This window comes from Megascapheus bottae, chromosome 9, assembly GCF_031878675.1.
Source record: "Megascapheus bottae isolate mThoBot1 chromosome 9, mThoBot2.hap1, whole genome shotgun sequence".
In the NCBI taxonomy this organism is placed as follows: domain Eukaryota; kingdom Metazoa; phylum Chordata; class Mammalia; order Rodentia; family Geomyidae; genus Megascapheus; species Megascapheus bottae.
Window position 1 is genome coordinate 60,426,609 of NC_143517.1, and position 17,247 is coordinate 60,443,855.

The window sequence follows — 17,247 nt, forward strand, 5'->3', positions numbered from 1 at the left end:
CTCTTCAGAGAAGACTCTCTTTAAGTCCTTGGCCCATCTTTTAATGGGATGGTTGTTTCTTTGAAGATTAGTTTTGGAGCATGGTGTCATTTTTTAAAAAGACTTCTCCTTTTTGTCTGATTCCCACCTAACCCAAAACAAGGGATCAGATATAAGTGCTGATCCATTCTTGGAGTCTCTAACCCTTTGGATTGGTTTATTTTCCTACTTATAATTAATCATTATTTCATTATTGTAGATTTATAGTAATTGAAATATAACAATGCAAAGTCCTTTTTGTTCTTCTTAAGCTTTTCCTGGCTAGTCTAAATTTCTCCTATCAGTGTATCTTTCAGAATCAGCATATGATCATCGACTGTATTTTGCGAGATTAATCAGAAGTTTACTTACTGTATAGATTACTTGAGAAGAATACTAAATCTGAGTTTGTTGCAGTGCATGCCTTTCTTTTAAAATTTTCTTTGATTTCTTCTACAAGTTAATATTTTGTACTTCTCAGGAATTTATTCTTACATGTCTGTGCTATTTTCTAACTTACCAAGTTTTGTTACAGATAATGTAATGGTCTTTCATTTGTTTCTGTATCTTAAACATTACAGTTCATTTTAGGTATGGTTTACAATTCACTTAAATTTACTGTGAAGGTTTAGGTTATTTAAAGACTTATTCAGAAAGTGAAGCTGAGCATTTAAGCAAAATACATGGAGTGAAGTATGGGTCTCAGATGTTGTATTTACTTATTTAATCCTCAGAAAAGCCATTTTGTTCATTTCTGATTCATTCTTAGGATGCAGCCTTAGTCGGCCTCCTGGAGAAAAGCATGTATTTGCAAGGTGCTTATAGAGCCGTGGGAGTCTACTGGAGATGCTTTCGTGCAGCCGGGCTAACAATGCTCTGAATTCTCTACTGGGGAGTTCAATATACGACATCAAAAACTTGGCTCATAAACCGGATACAATAGCTCATGCTTGTAATACTAACTATTTGGGATGTGGAGTTGAGAGATTATGGCTTGAGGCCAGCCTAGGCAAAAAGAAGTTGAGATTCTGTCTCAACCAATGGCTGGGCACTGTGGCATGCATCTGCTGTCCCAGGTATGACAGAGGCACAATGGTAGTAGTGTGCGACTGTCATCCCCAGGAACACGGAAGCAAAGTAAGGAGGATGACAGCCAAGGTTTCCCTGGCATAAAGGGAAACCATGCCACAAAAATAACCAGTGCTGAGGACCTGGAGTTTGGTCTAGTGGTAGAGTACTTGCTTAGCATGCACGAAGTCCTGGTTTCAATTCCTCGTTACCACATACATAGAAAAGCTGAAATGGTGCTGTGGCTCAAGTGGTAGAACACGGATTGGCCTTGAGGAAAGCCCAAGGACGGTGCTTAGTCCCTGTGCTCAAGCCTTGGTACTGGCAAGAAAAAAAAATAACCAGTGCAGAAAGGGATTGAAGGAATGTCTGGAATGATAGACCACTTGCCTGGCAAGCACAAGACCTCAAGTTTAGTCCAGCAAGGAAAAATATAGCAAAAAAGAGAAAGAATGTGGCTCACAGGAAGTAAGGCAACAAATCCTTATAGGGTGAAAGGATGAAGGAGCATGTGGATGGGCCAAGAAGAGAAAAGGTCAGTGGTACTGCTGAGACCTTTCCCTGCGCAGGGCCAGCTTTGTTTGTCCACCTGTGACAGTGCCCATCAAGTGAGGAAACATTGAGATAAAGAGGAAAAAGATGGTGAGTCTCTTTTACCCTCCCACCTGTCACGTGAGGAATTGTTGACACAGGTGAGTATGACCTTAAGAAAACCTGTCCTAAAGAAGAGTAAGAAAAGAATTTAGGCTAACATCTGGAATTCTCTATGGATGGCACCTTCAGAAGTAATTTTATTTTTTACTGAGGTAATATATAGAGGGGTTTCAGTTACACTCACCAGACAGTAGGTACATTACTTCTCACACATTGATACCCCTTCTCATGTTTTTGTTCCCTTTTCCCTCCCCAAGCCCTCCCAATCATCTTGTTTCCCCCCTTCCCTTTCCTATTTCAAATAAACAAATAAACGTATGGAGTAATGTATAGAGGGGTTACAGTTACATTTGCCAGGTAGTAGATGCATTACTTCTCACATATTGATACTCCTTCTCATGTCAGAAGTAATTTTCTATCCTGGATTGTCTTCAAAGAATGCAAGGGGATGAGCTGGTGGCTACTTGTTTAGGATTTGGATCTAGACAAGTATGGGTTCAAATAGTTTTCTGTACTTTCAAAGCTATGTGGCCCTGGATTAATAGTTCGAGTTCTCTGAGATCTAGAAGAGAAACAATAATAATACAGGTTTGCCAAGTGGTTTAAAAAATTACTTGGTTCCTAGATGGTCTCCAGCACAGTGTCTGTTCTTAACCCACACTACACAAAAAGAATCTTGATTTCAAATGGGTGAAGATGATGGGGTGGGTCCGGATCACCTTCAATGTCTTGTTAAACGGGCCAAAGAATGAACTGAGCATCTAACGTGAGCGGACACTGCACTGCTGTTCCATGTCTCATCAGCTACCAGATTACTTTTGGCACATTGATGTTCCTTATCCTTTCACAGAACTTTTACTGGAGAAAGAGGAAGAACCTTTGCATGAGGACCGTGAACATGAAGTGAAGGTTATTAGGGTGACAGTTTCTGTGACAATATGCTTCAAACAGGCCTCCTGGAGCAGGCCAGGCCTCCAGTTGGCAGAAACTGTCTCTTTCTTTTCTCTCATCTGTCCCAGGGCCAGTTGGCTACTGAGTTGTTGATAGAGAACGCTCCATTTGGCTTCATTTCAGACAAGTCCCAGGAACATCATTAGCAACATATAAAAGGGGTGATGGATGACTTGGATGAAGTCACAGAAAGAGTGCTGGTCACATTTGCATTTGACTCAGGACAAAGAAGGAGAACTGAAAGGCTGGGTGATGTAATCAACGCTTGGCTTGTTACCACGGGTTGAAATAAATGAGGCCAAATTTAATAGGGGGTGGGAAATCAAGACCCTGCATCTAGATTATTAAAGACATCAAGCTTTGTAACAATGACAAAGAGTAAATTCAAAGGAAAAAGATTGATGCATTTGGCTCCAATAGACTATAAAACATAAACGTCAGAACCACCACAAACAAGATGGAAAGGCAAACTATAAACTAAGAAGAATAATGGCAGTACAGGGTAGCAGGAGTGGGCTGACATGTTTAAGAGGTTTTTCTAATCTATAAGGAAACTAGAAACACTCCATTATCAAAATGACTAAAGGTAACCAAGCAGGTTAGAAGACAAGAAATCAGAATGATCAACCAGCATATGGAAAATATTTGCCCACAATATGTTAAATAATACAAGTAGACACAAGAGATTTTCTTTTATTTTCCCTATTGGATTCACAAGTACTTAGAGGAATGCCCCAAGGTGGCTGTTCATGCCTGTAATTCTAGCTGTACTGGAGATGGTGGAGGTCAGAGGTCAGGAGGACAGAGGCTCAAGGCTGACCTTAGACAAGTTTGTTTGTCTTTTTTTTTTTAATAAAGAAACTTAAAATAAAAAGGGCTGGAGATGTGAGAGAGGACCCTATATAGGAAATTCTGAGTTTTAAATCCAGTACTTTCAGAAACAAACAAGCAAACAACTTAAAGGTATAGAGATAATCCACTTTGGCAAGACTCAGAAGAGAGAAGGAAGTGTCCCCATCTTAATAGATGACAGTGTTCCTGGGTACCAAGACCTTCAGATACACATTAATATCTAAATGCCCTGGCCTACCATTCCACTTTCAGGACTTTATTCTAAGGGGAGTTGGAAGCGAAAGATACAATGATGTCATAGACTAGGAAATTATTTACTTATACTAACAGGAAAAAATTGGTATCAGCCAAATGATTCATAATGAAATAGGGAACTCTGGACAATCAGAATAGTGAAATAACATGCAAGTCTCAGCGCTCACTGATGTGGTAAATGTTCCTGGTGTGCTATGTGGTCGGTGGACAGTGAGATCTTCCTGAGATCTGCTTAGACCGTCCTCAAGGAAGGACTTGCGATCAGGTAGATCAGTTTCTTCAGGACTGGATTGGTTTTACTAAGAAGTCTTAGCCAAGGCCACGTGCTTTCCGATTTGCCCCATCCACGGATGATTTGAGGGATAGGCATAAAAGCCATCATTTCAACCCAATGCCTAACATTCTGGCACACCATTTATGTGTCAGAGCTCTCTGTGATGTTACATCTGGGTTCTGTCAAGCCTGCAGCGCAGAAGACAATTCTCCATCAATGTTTTCATGCATGCTGTAGGGCTTCAGGTTTCTGAGTGAAGATGACTGGTACACTTGGTTAAAAGACGACTAAATAATTAGCATGCATTGTGTGTGTGTGTGTGTGTGGTGGGGAGAGACAATATTGCTTTGAAGAAATTTAAAGACACATCTGTCCCTGAGACATTTGTTCATTTTCTAGGGTAATAAATCTGAAGATACCTCCCCCTGTTCTACAGAAACTCACATTTATATTCCAGACTAAAGAACTCTCTTTCTTCAAAGGAGAGGATAGATGGATTTCCAGCACGCTAGATAATCCCTGGACTTCCAGCATTTTTTGGAGCTACTGCTTGTTGAATGCAGAGGGCAACAGCTGGCCTTATTGAGTTGTCTTGTATTGGGAGGCAGTGCTAATATTATCTGCATGTGAGAAATTGTCTGCTTGTGACAGAGAGATTCCATGTTTCCTGTCACCCCTCCCCATCTCTTTCTTCTTATTCTTCCTTTCTTTTTCACTTTTTACCTAGTGGATAGATAGATGCATGTGTCTAAGTATGTGGACATACTTACTTAGACACACACACAATTAACAGCTGGCACCTGCATTGGAGTGACTTCTTTAAAAAAATTTAATTGTTATTATAAAGGTGTTGTAAAGGGTACATTTCTTTGTGAACAGTGCCACCCCTTCCCTTGCTCTCTCCCTGTTTTTCCCTCCCATCTCTACTGACAAGTTGTATAGCTCATTTCCAGCAGCATCCCTCCTATGCCGCCCTTTACCTTCCCAAAGACGGATGAAAGAATAAACAAGACAAAAAGAAAAGAAATACAACAATGAAGGAAAAAAAAACAACCTCTCCTTTCAATTTCCTAGATGGGGTGACTTTTTAAAAACTCTCCCTGTCTTGATTTTTTTCCCCTTCTTCTTCACGTGCTGGTCCATCAAATAAGCCAGCCTGCACATTTCCAACTCAGTGTCTGCTTTGGAGGGCCTCACCCGCCTTTCCTGCTGAGTTCAGGACAAAGTCATTCTATAGAACCATATGTAAACCCAATCAAATTCTTGTACTTGGTATGAGGTACACTGAAAATGAGAAATGACAGGAGTATAATATATTAATGATGGCTTCCTGTTGGTAGTGTGAATAAGAATAATTGCTAATTCTTTGTGCTTCTCTGTGATTTCCATGGGTCTCGAGTGGAGCATTTATTACTTTTAATTGCAAGTCTGTCAGATGCTATTGCCACAATCCGTATTTAGTAGGAAGTGAAGCGATGGACAGGTCTGTACGAGCTGGGATTGGAGACTGCTGAGCCTGGAGCTGGCAGTGTTTAAAGCATGTTGAGTGTGATCTCTCCTTACAGGCTCAGTGCAGCCTCGCAGGGAGGCATTTGTATTTTTTCCTCATAGAGGAAAAAAGCTGAGCCCTGGAAATGATCAATCCTTTGCTCAAGGGAAAGGAAAGTCTCTGAAGTGAGGCTACCTGTTCTCAGAGCCCAGGTTTCTAATCCTTGTGGAATTCACACTTCAACCCTGTTCTTAGGTGTACCGAGAAACTCTGCTTTGTCCACATTTATCTTATTTTCCATATAACACCCTTGACCAGTCCTGTCTATATCCAGAGCCCACTCATGCTACCTCTCTTGTTCTCTGAGCTCTTCACACTTGGCCCCCGAATACCATTTTTTCTGCCCTTGGATTCCTAGGCATATAATGTTCTTCCTTAGCTTAGGGTTGTGGGGCTCTACTTTCATGCTTCAAGTTCTAACTTAATTATCCCCTTTAAGTACTGCCTTCCCTGACCCCTGTATGTTTTTCTTCATCCCTGCTCACCTGCCTCCTTTCCTAGACCTCTGTTTTGTTCCACTAGACTTCTCCGTCTTTGGTAGACTCCCATATTGTTTACACATCTGGAGAAGTACTTTAGAATATGTGGGTGCTGGGATGGGCTGCCTGGTTTCAGTTCGTGTTTTTCTAGCAATGCATCACTGGGCAACTTAGCTGCTTCTCCATGTCTTTTACTTGTGTCTCTGTAAATGTTTTATTTTGACCATCACTTGGCCTATAATTTGTTTAAAGACCATGACCAGGGACTATACCTCATTCCTGGCACTGAGTTCCTAACACAATGCCTGGAATACACAGGGGCTCAAGGAGTCTCTTTTGAATCCAAACAAAACTACACACACCCCATGCAGAGTTCTGGCTCTAGTGGCTTGCTGAGGTCTAATGTGAGGTCTGTTCAGGCTGTCCTGTGTCTGAGCATGACTGCGTGGAGGAAGCATCTTTCCTTGTTCTTAGTTTTCTGTCTTGCCAGAGGAGAGAAACCAATGCAATAACCCTACACAAAGCTCACCTGTGAACCATTGAGTATGCAGTGTAACTCTGGCTCCTTGTCTAAGTCCATTTTTTTTCTTTTCACCCATTAGAATTAAACCTTTGAAGTGAGATAGATTTTTGAATTCTTTCATAGGGTTTAGGGCCTCATCATTCAAATAGAACTTCCTTATTTTCTTTTCTTTTGCCACGGTCAATGCCTATGGCTAACAGATACTGAGAAGCTTATAGGAGCTGGGTTTCTGCCCTTCTTCACTGATCATTTATCATGATGCAGTCTTTTGGTGAAGGAAACCTTTGCACTATACCAACTGTTCACTTTGAATCAGGATCCGCTCTAGTTTCAGAATGGTTCCTTATTTGTGGTGCCTTGCACAAAATGGAATATGTAAATGAATGATGGTGGAGTGGCTAAGTGAATTAATGAATGAATGAACTCATTTATAAAGTTCAAGAAAGGGAGGATCATGTTATCAAAACACATGACAGCCACATAGCAGCTCATTAAATTCATGTAGGCAGCCACTTATCAGCCCTTGTGGGTACATAGTAGGTTTAGGAAGAGTAATAGAGATAAGGAAATAGTGATGAACCCTGTAAGCATTTACTTTGCCCTGATAAGAAAATGTGGTTGATTAACTGAATGAGTGGATGCATGCTTTTCTGATTTGATGGTTGCCGTTTGCAAAGTAGCTAATGCCTTACTCAAACCTGAGGTTTCCTTGGAACAGTGCTTCCCCCAGAGAAAAGTTGAGGTTCCTGTGTTGTTAATAAAAAGTGTGTGCATGTAGTTGAATGGCTAAGCAGAGGACGCTTCAAAATACAGAGATTTAGAAAGAGCAGGGAAGGTTTGGCCTTTGCACTGTCCATAGGACAAAAACAGACGAGTCAGAAAACTTGTTCACCAAGAACCTGGGTGTGGTCAGGTCACAAGAAGGATGTTGAGTCTCTCAAGAAAGGAGGCTGTTGTGGCTGAATCCAAGATAAAATCTGGCTGACCCCAGCAGGGGAGTTCAGTCAACCTTCTAGCTGTGGCTCTGGGTCAGCGGTCAGTTCCCTGCAAGTGACACCACAAACTTTTAGCACAACAGTGACCCACCCTGCATAGCCACATTGTCTCACCAGGAGTCCCAGGATTTATGCCACAAGCACAGGGAAGTCCTCTCCTTGACCACTGGCTCTCAGGTAGCATGCATGGAGCCTGCTGACCCCTCACTCCAGTGCTGTCAGTGCCCTGCCTCATGATCACCACAAAAGGCCCCGGGATGGCCTGACTAGCAGCTAAATGCTGTAATAAGACTATAAATGGTCCTTCCCAATGCCTGACGTGCCCATTCAACAGCCAAGTCCTTGCTGAGGTCCCGAACTGGTATGCAGCCTTCGGGGCTTTCTTCAGCAGCCTCCCCTTTGATGTAGCTGCTCCCATCTGTTCATATTGTTGAATCTTTTTATTTGTTGGTTCTCTGATACTCAGATTTGAATTCAAGCCCTCATGTTTATTCAGCTTGATCCTTCAGCTGGTGTTCCACCATGTAAGCCATGCTTCAGGGCCAGCTTTGGGCTGTGGTTTTTCTTTCAAGAGATAGAGTCTTGCAAACGTTTGACTAGATCAGCTTTGAACTGTGATCTTTCGGATTTCAGCATCCTGAATAGCTAGAAGTATAGGAGTGGAACATTTTGAGTGTTGAAGTTTAATGTCCCCTCACCTCCACTTTACCGTGCTGATCAGTGTTTATTTCTTTCTCTCTCTCACCTCCAGTCCTTTCTCCAAATTGATCAGAGTCACTATCTAGAATGCAAATTCTACTGTTCCCTTGTTTAAGGTAGTTTGGAAGCTTTGCCTTGATCTCATTGAAACACTCAGGCCCCCGAGCCTGTCCCAAAGGCTCTCCTGGGCCTAGCCTCACTTCTCCAACCTCACTGGAGCCCTTCACTCACCATAGTCTCTCCTTTCCAACCTGTCCTTGTCCTTGACCAACCATGCTCTGAACCATGCCATCCCTGCCCCTGACCCCTGCCCCATAGAGGCCTCAGTCTTACTCAGATGCTGCTTCCTTGACAAGTCTCACCATTACAGGATTCCTGCACTGGAGTACTCCTCACATAATACTGGTTTTTTAAATTGTGATTAATAGAAGGGTTACATTACATTGGCCAGATAAAAGGTGCATTACTTCACAAACATTGCTACCCTTTCTCATGTTTTTGTGCAATGTCTGCCCTGGGCACTATCCACTCTCCAAGGACAGAGCCATTTCTCCCAGAAGTACTCTTCTATTGTGACCATTTCCCATAGTGCCAAAAATTACACAATGAATTAAATCTACATTTTCCAGATAAATGTTTCTCCCTCTCAGATGTGAGCTTCTTGGAATCTGATTCTTCTGGAAATAACCCTATCTTGGCCCCTCCTATGTGAGCATCATTAAGTACTCAGGGAATATTTGTTGCATCTTGGAATTTGAATAAAAGTGCAGCTGGATGCATGAGGACAAGGTTTCCTTAATGCTTGCCGTTCATCTCAGTGATTTCGGGCAAGCTATCTTTTGTCTGGAGCTTAGCTTTCTCACCTGTAAGCTAATATGGCAGCAATAGCAAATTTAAAAAAAAAAAGAAAAAGAGCGTGCCTTGGAACTCTCCTCTGCGTCAGAGTGTCTGATATACCAAATTTTACCTGATTAGAAGCATTAACATTAGCATCAACAATAGCAAATCATCAGCATCAACAATTCCATTGCTTTACCTGAGCACAGTATTAGGCACTGGTAACTGTGCTTTTAGGGAGTGGGGATGTCAGAGACAGTCCTCTCGCTAGCCAGAAAGCAGGACCGGTCCTTTAAGAAAGGGGAAGCCCTTAGGCCTGTGATCAAATTTAGGGTGTAAAATAGAGGTGCTGGTATAATGCAGATGCATTAGTGAGACAATCTCCCAGGGTGCCTAGCAACCTTTAGTGTCCTCAGTTCCCTACCGGGGTTGGTGGTGGAAAGATGGCTTTGATCCAGAGGCAAAGACTTGGGCTTTGATTTTCTGCCCTGATGTCACTGGCTAGGTGACTCATGCAGAAAACCATCTTTTCTTGTCTTATGACTTGGCTTCTTCCTGTCACAGAGGTTAAACAAGATGGCCATGAGAGCTTGTTGCTCAGTGAAGTTCATGAATTGGTAGGAATCATAAACAAAATATATGCTTGGGTTTTGGATATCAACAGCCACATGTAACAAAGTTGGTAATTTCCTACCCTCGCTCCCTCCCTCTCTTCCTTCTTCCCTCTCCTTCCTTCCTTCCTTCCTTCCTTCCTTCCTTCCTTCCTTCCTTCCTTCCTTCCTTCCTTCCTTCCTTCTTTCCTTATCTTCTTTCATCTCTCTTCTTTCCTCTTGCTCCCCCCTCCCTCTCTCTCTTCCTCCCCTCCTTCCATCTCTCCCTTCTCCCCCAATCTCCCTCTCCTCATAAGCAGACATAGGAAACACAGAAGCAAAGCAAACTTCAACTCTCCCCACAGCAGTCGTTCTGAGGGTTATTAGTTCAACCATTTTCCATTAAACAAAACAGATAGCTCAGAAACATGTGGGCCACACTCGTCAGGAATCTACTGGGCGCTGGTATTTCACTTTCAAACCCCAAGTCATATTGGATCCAGTGTGACACCCTTGAGAAAACAGAAAGCTTCCTGAGCTGGCCAGGCCTCCCTCCACTCTTTCTCTCTTTTACTCCTGAAAAGCTCAGAGGCAATGACAGCCAAATAGCACTTGGGTGGGTTGGTAAGGAAAACCCAATCCTGGCTGCAGATGATTCCCTTTCTGCCAGCTCTTAGGCCTGTGTACCCTAACTAACTTGAGTACTAGGGTGGAGGGTGGTTTTTGGGGTGTCAGGGTGCCGTGAGGATGAGCAGCCAGGCTCAGTGGGAGTGGGAAGGTAGGACCTTCTGCCGCACAAGGCTTGCCTGTTTACCACAGGCCTCTGCTCTCAGTTTCCAGGCCCATTGCATGGCTCAGGATGAGATCTACATGCTGACATGGGGACTTGCCCGAGAGACCTGGTCCTGTGGGCTTGATGGACCCTGGAGATGCTGGTGCTACTGGCTGGTGCTGTCGCTTCCCATTTGCCTTCATTATCCGGTTGCCTCGACCCCTGGCAGGGCTGCAGAGGCCAGCTTGAACATGGAGGGGATGGGCTCTCAGAATGGGGAGGGCTTCTGAGGTCATCACAGATGAAGTCCCAGCTCACAGATCAGAAAGCAAGGTGACAGTGTCTGAGGTTTAGAACAAGTTCTGCAGCTCAAATTGAGCTGCAAGGAAGGATAAGGGGGAGCTGTATAAGGAATGTGGTAGGCCTGCCATAGTCTCACTCAGGGCTCCTAAATGTTGGCTCCGTCTGCTCGCGTGTGAGCAGATTAGGAGACCCTAACCAGCCTGCTGCTAAAGGTGAAGAGAACTGCCCAGGTGTTAGGAGTTATCTGCATGTGCATATGGACAGGGATCACACAAGCCAACTATCCGGTCACACAAGTCAACTAACAGGCATGCAAGTGCATTCTTGTAATCTCAGCACTCAAGAGGAAGAAGCAGGAGGGTTGGGAGTTTGAGGCCAGCTTAGGTTATAGTAAGATCTTGTTCAAAAGAACAAAAAACAAAACCAAAGAGAACTTCTTTCATGCTACTTCCCAGAAGAGGGAGAAGCCTGACAGGAGGTAAGGGAGGGTGTGGAGGGTGAGAGGGATAGAGAAGGAGGGGAGACAGGTTGGCAAAGGCGGAGGACAGCAGTGCTGGGGGCAGAGTCAAAAGTCAGGCACTTAGGGATCAATTAGATAAAACAAAGGACTGACTTTACCCCTCCTTCTGCAAGGCAGGATTGTGGCTATCAGACCCATCAGAACCCAGCCAAATGGAATTAATTCCCTCTTCCAAGATGCTTGCCACAGCGTGCTGAGTTGTGCCTCTAGCACTCCCATCCTTAGTCTTCTTCCTTCTCTGCAGGATAATTTCATACCAGTGGCCAGGTAAATCTCCATGAAGTATACTTCCATCCTGTTAATTCTGTGCAATGCTTTCCCATAGCCCAAGGAAGCCTATCTGAGCGTTGCTGCTCCTGGCTGCATGGTCCACACTGCCTAGGGGGAGATGGAGTAATGGGATTTTATTGTGAGAGTGAAGAGAGTAGCGACACATTGAGACTGCTTCTGACAGCTTCCTGACTTTGAGCTGGTGCAAGTGATTTTTCTCCTTTCTGCCCCAGTAAAGGAGAGATGGCCAAGAGAGCCTCAAAAGTACTGTGCAGCTGAGGCTTTCTGCGACTCTCTGGTAGACCATGCTCATTAAGGAATACTATCTTTAAGCCAAAGTCCTACCCCAGGGTAAGGCCCTGAGTAGTTGTCAAGCTCCTTGTTCTATATCCTCTCCAGGCTCAGCAGTCACCATGTTTCCCAGGCAAGATCTCAGCCACCAATACGGAAGCAAGAGCTTAATTATGAGTGACTGTTGTTCTTAATGTACTGTTTTGACCAATATGGAAACAAGAGCTTAATTTTGAGTGACTGTTATTCTTAATGTACTATGTTTTTTTTTTCTCTTCTCTTGTGTTGCCCTTTGGTGAATCTCATCTTGTTACAGTATCTGACTTTGTTACCTGGTATATGTTTATTTGAAATAGGAGGGGAAAAGAAGATGAGGGGAGAGGGTGGGGGGAGGGAAATGGGGACAAAAACATGAGAAGGGGTAACAATGTGTGAGAAGTAATGCATCTTCTATCTGGTGAATATAACTCTAACCCTTCTATACATTAAAAAAAAGATGTGAGAGGGCACCTAGTTAATATAAATTGGTATAAATAAAATAATATAAACACTGAAAAAAAAGATCTCAGCCACCTCCATCTTGACTGCATGGTCTGGGATTAATTTCCTCCCAGAGACAAGAACCAAAAAATAAATGTGTCCTACCCCTGATCATGCTGCATCCTTTATTCCCTGTGAGTAGCAAGACCACATGAATATAGAGCTTTGGGGGACACTTGGTCCTGACATGGAGGCAGTGGCTCTTGCAGGCATATGGCCAGCAGGCGGGCTGCAGGTTGAGTGTTATTTTCAAAACTGAAGCTGAACTTGCTTCAAGCCAAAGCACATTAGGTGGTCTCAGTTCTTGCATCATAAATCACTGGAGGTAGCTGTTTTTCCTGGCCTCTCTTCTGACCCAGTATAATGTTGAGATTGGAAGGATGCTGGGGAAGGGAATTTCCTGCATTTCAAACCCCCAGGGTATTTAAATCTCTACTTTCAACATAGTGGGGAGCATGTGTGACGTGATGGAATGCCCAGAGAATGTTGCTGCTAGATGCTGGGATGAGTTCTCTGCCCCACACAAACTCTGTATGACCTTGCCCATATCACCCACAATGTTTTTTTCTTTAATGTCTCTTGTTATCATGGTTCTATTAGATTATTGGTTATCATTGTCGATCTCTGTTTTAGATACCTTTTTATAGCTGTGATCTGACAGACAGGACAAGCTACCAGGCAGAAGGAAGGGTGTTACTTTGTCTCATGAGTTCCAGGTTTCAGAGGGCTTGGTCTATGGTCACTTGGCTGTGTCTTTCTCAGCAGAATTGTCAGGCAGAACACCATGAGGGTGGGGGAGGAGTTTCTTCACTTCATGGTGGAGAGGAAGCCATAAGCAAGACAGGAGGAGCCAGGGAGATGTTCCTAAGGAACTGTCCCCCGTGAATTACTTCCTCCAACCTTCCATCTTCTAAATTTTTTTTTACAGCATCACAACATAGTGCCACTATCTGGGGACCAAGTGTTGAACACACGATTCTGTGGGAGACATTTCATATTTGAACAACAACCATGTTGTGACTAAAGTATAAATAAGAGTCTATCATAGTTACATATGAATAAGGGGAAAATATCCATAGGGTCCAGTACTGAGAATCAGGTACCTGCTAGGGGTATTTGGATGCATTCCCCTCAGATGAGACAGAACTAATGAATTATTCCCATGCATTTTCAGAGACATGTTTTTCTAATCTGTAATAGTATGGTCCCTTATATCTCACTTTCTGGGTGTCAGTGATTCTATGAGAAAAACTGTCCATGGAACCAACTCTGAATGTCAAATGTTCCAATATGGTGCCCTGGTATCAAGGCTCCTTGAATCCCATTGTCTGTCCACCTTCCTCTCCAGCCAGCCTTTCCCCACTGCTCCCTTCCCACCTGATTCTCCTCAGTGTGCCTGCTCTTCCATAGGCCTAAGCTCTAGCACATGCTGTTTTGTCAACTCTGTTGACAGAGCTCCCTGTCTATGCCATCTTTTCAGCTCCCTGAGGCCTCTTGAATAAGCCTGCCTGTGTTTCAAGTGCACCTAGGACCATAGGTAAGTGCCTTCAACAGAATGTTCATTTCAGTGTCTTCCTGGAGCAAATTAAACATTGAGTTGACCTCTCCTGACCCGTGGCAACTTCAAAAAAGTCATTGTAGAAGTCCTCAGAATGCACCTTCATTGAAGACAGGCACCTCTTCTCCCTGTGTCTGCACACCATCTTCCTTCCGTCTGTGTCTAAACTTTCCTCTTACAGTCACCCATCAGATTGGACTGAGGCCCCAACCCAGTGATCCACTGAATCTTACTCTGTGCACGTAAAGCACAATTCGACATGGCATATGGTAATTTGCATCGTCTTTAGGAAGTTCGCTGAACACTAAAAGTTGAAAGCAACTCTTCATGGGTAGGGCCAGCGTGATGAACGGAATTATTATATTCAGCTTTAATGAACTGACTTATCTTGGTGCCAATTATTTGTATTTTTTTGTCGAAAGAATTGATGGAAAAATAGCCAAGGTGAATATCAATGTATAACATCAAAATGATTACTGGACCCAGTTCTCATCTGCACTCACAAAATAACTGAAAGAAATTTCAATCATTCTCTGAAACATTCAACATTTCTTGTACATCATTGTCTCATGTGTATTTTGTGTGTGTGTGTGTGTGTGTGTGTGTGGCATTAGTGCTTGAAACCAAGGCTTCCCTCTTGCCAGGCAGCTGCTCTCCCATTTGACCTATGTCCTCCAAAATATTCACCTTTGTGATTTCTCAAATAGGGTCTCACATTTATGTCCGGGTTGGATCAAGATCCTCCTATTTATACTTTCCATGTAGCCGGAACTGCACCCAGCTTTTTTAATGTTTAAGATAGGGCATTGAGAAGTTTTGCCTTGGATTGGCTTTAAAACACAATCCTCCCAGACTTCCCCTCCTGAGTAGCTAGGATTCTAGCCATGAGACACTCTGCCTGGTTTGTTTCATCCAACTTTGAATCCACCCTAAGCAGTATGGACACAGCTTTGCCCCTCTGTCATAGTTAGCAGTTATCCCTCCTTCACTCTCATCTTCTCTTTAGCTGGCATAGCACCATCACTGCCAGCCTGCCATCAATACAACCAACACTATCATGTCATAGACCCTCAGAAGCAATCTTTTTTTGTCAGTTGTGGGACTTGAAATCTAGGCTTGGGCATTGTCCCTAAGCTCTTAAGCTCAAGGCTTCTGCCCTGCTCCTTGAGCCCCAGTACCACTGCCTCAGAAGAGATCTTACAAAGTTAATAGAACCCAGGACACTGCTTGTCTCAGAGTAGGCTCTCAAATGACTTTCATCAACCAAAGGACTGGACATGTGAATGTCATAAGTTAAATAATCAGAACTGGCAGGAAGCAATCATTTAAATCCCTTCTAAGTCTGCATAGATGTTTCAGTGGACAATTTTAATCCACCTCTTAGAAGTTTAGAGCCTTGGCTTCCAAGAAGGTTAGCCCTGCTGGACCAATCCAGGTTTCAATGATGAATACAAATGATTCAGGCAAAAGGCAGGGAAATACAAGCAGATGAACCAGCATTTGACTCACACTATTTGCCTCTAGCAAATCGTGGTACTGAGCCAATCTTTAAAAAAATGCATTCTTAAATTCTAGCAGTTTAAATAGAAAATTCAGTTATTTTAGTTTGTTATCCTTAACTCTTTTCCACCTGCTTTTTCACTACTCAGGTTCCAGGGCTCTGTGCCTTCCTTCCCACCAAGCAGAGGTATCAGAAACATTTCTTCTCCTGCCCCTGCTCTCCTAGGCTCTGCCTGAATCCTCAATTACAGATTTTCCCATTTACCCTGAAAAGAAACTGGGATATTTCCTGATAGTCAGGGCCAAGACATCTGGAGCCCTCAGGCTATTGACGTATTTCCTGTGAGCCATGGTCCCTCCAGTGGAATTTCAATTGATAACAGCTTTGAAAATCACCTATGGAAACCAGACCAGCTCTCTTTCCTTCCCAGGAGGCAGACAGGCAAGCAACAAATGACCGAATATTCTTTCTGGTTCTGTATCATAAATCACAGCTTTCTAGGGCCTGCGATTGTGAGGTGACTAGCTGCTTTACACATGGGCTGCTGGCTCACTGAAAAGGCAAAGTGAACACCCAAGGCCAGATGCCTTGTCTTTTCCCCAGGAGTCCTTCCTGCTCCATCATCAAAGCCTGGTGGCCTCTGTATGAGATCTGTCAAAAACATATCTCTTCTTTTGCAGGCCAGAGTCACACAACTTTTTATGACTGTCCTCTGTTTTGGTAACATGGTAATGACTGAGTCTGAGCTCATGGCTCTATGAACTTGTGCCATCTGGTCCTTGCTTTTATGATCACTTACAAATTCACCTGCACATCCCATAGGCTGGCTGGCTATTGTCCTCTACTGAATCTTCTGCCTTGTCTGGTTCATGCTCCTTTTCTCCTAGGCTAGGCTTTCTTGCCCAGTGGTTCTGAGGTCATTGCGTTAGGTAACATCTCACAAAACCCATCAGTGATCATTTTAGGAGCCTACATGATATTGTGGGCACGACATAATGCTCAGCATCCATGCCTGGAATACAAACTCTGGCTCATTCATTTATTAGCTGGGCAAATGACCTGGGTCTGGAGTACCTCAGTTTCCCATGAGCCCAATGAGCTTAATGATATTATCAGTGTGATGGTGATTAAATGAAACAGCTAAGTGGCTGCGTAGAGCAATTCATGGCACTCACTAGAACTCACAAAATAAAAAAGTCAATTTACTTCCCACTGCCCTTGAGCTTTTATTATAACATCTTGTTTGGAAAGAATTAAAATGCAGCTGAGTTGGCTTCCACAAAGAGCCAAGAGACAATATTTTTTGAGTAATTGTCTCTGAAGGAGAGTCAGCCTGGGAAGGAGGACATGACATAAACGGCAGGTGACAGCATCTGGGGTCATTTTATGCTTCCTGTGTCCCTTATGTTGGGTTGAAGGCTGCACTATGATCTTTATTTGTTACATATTTTCCATCTGACCACGGGTAAGATTGACTGGACCATCTGATGGAGAGGAAGAAGAGTAAGTAGCTCTCACCACAGAGACGACACTGACTATGGGGTCTCCGGGATGGTTCGCATCCTCCATGATGTCCAGTTAGCATTCTAATCTTGGCAAGTCACATGTCACTCTGAGTCTCAGTTTCCTCCTCCAGAGAGTGGTGTTGGCTAATTCTACTTATCTTTAAGATGATTCAGGTGACGAGGAAGGGAAGATACCACTCCAAGTGGCTTAATATAACAAAGGACACAGAATTAGGTGAGTGA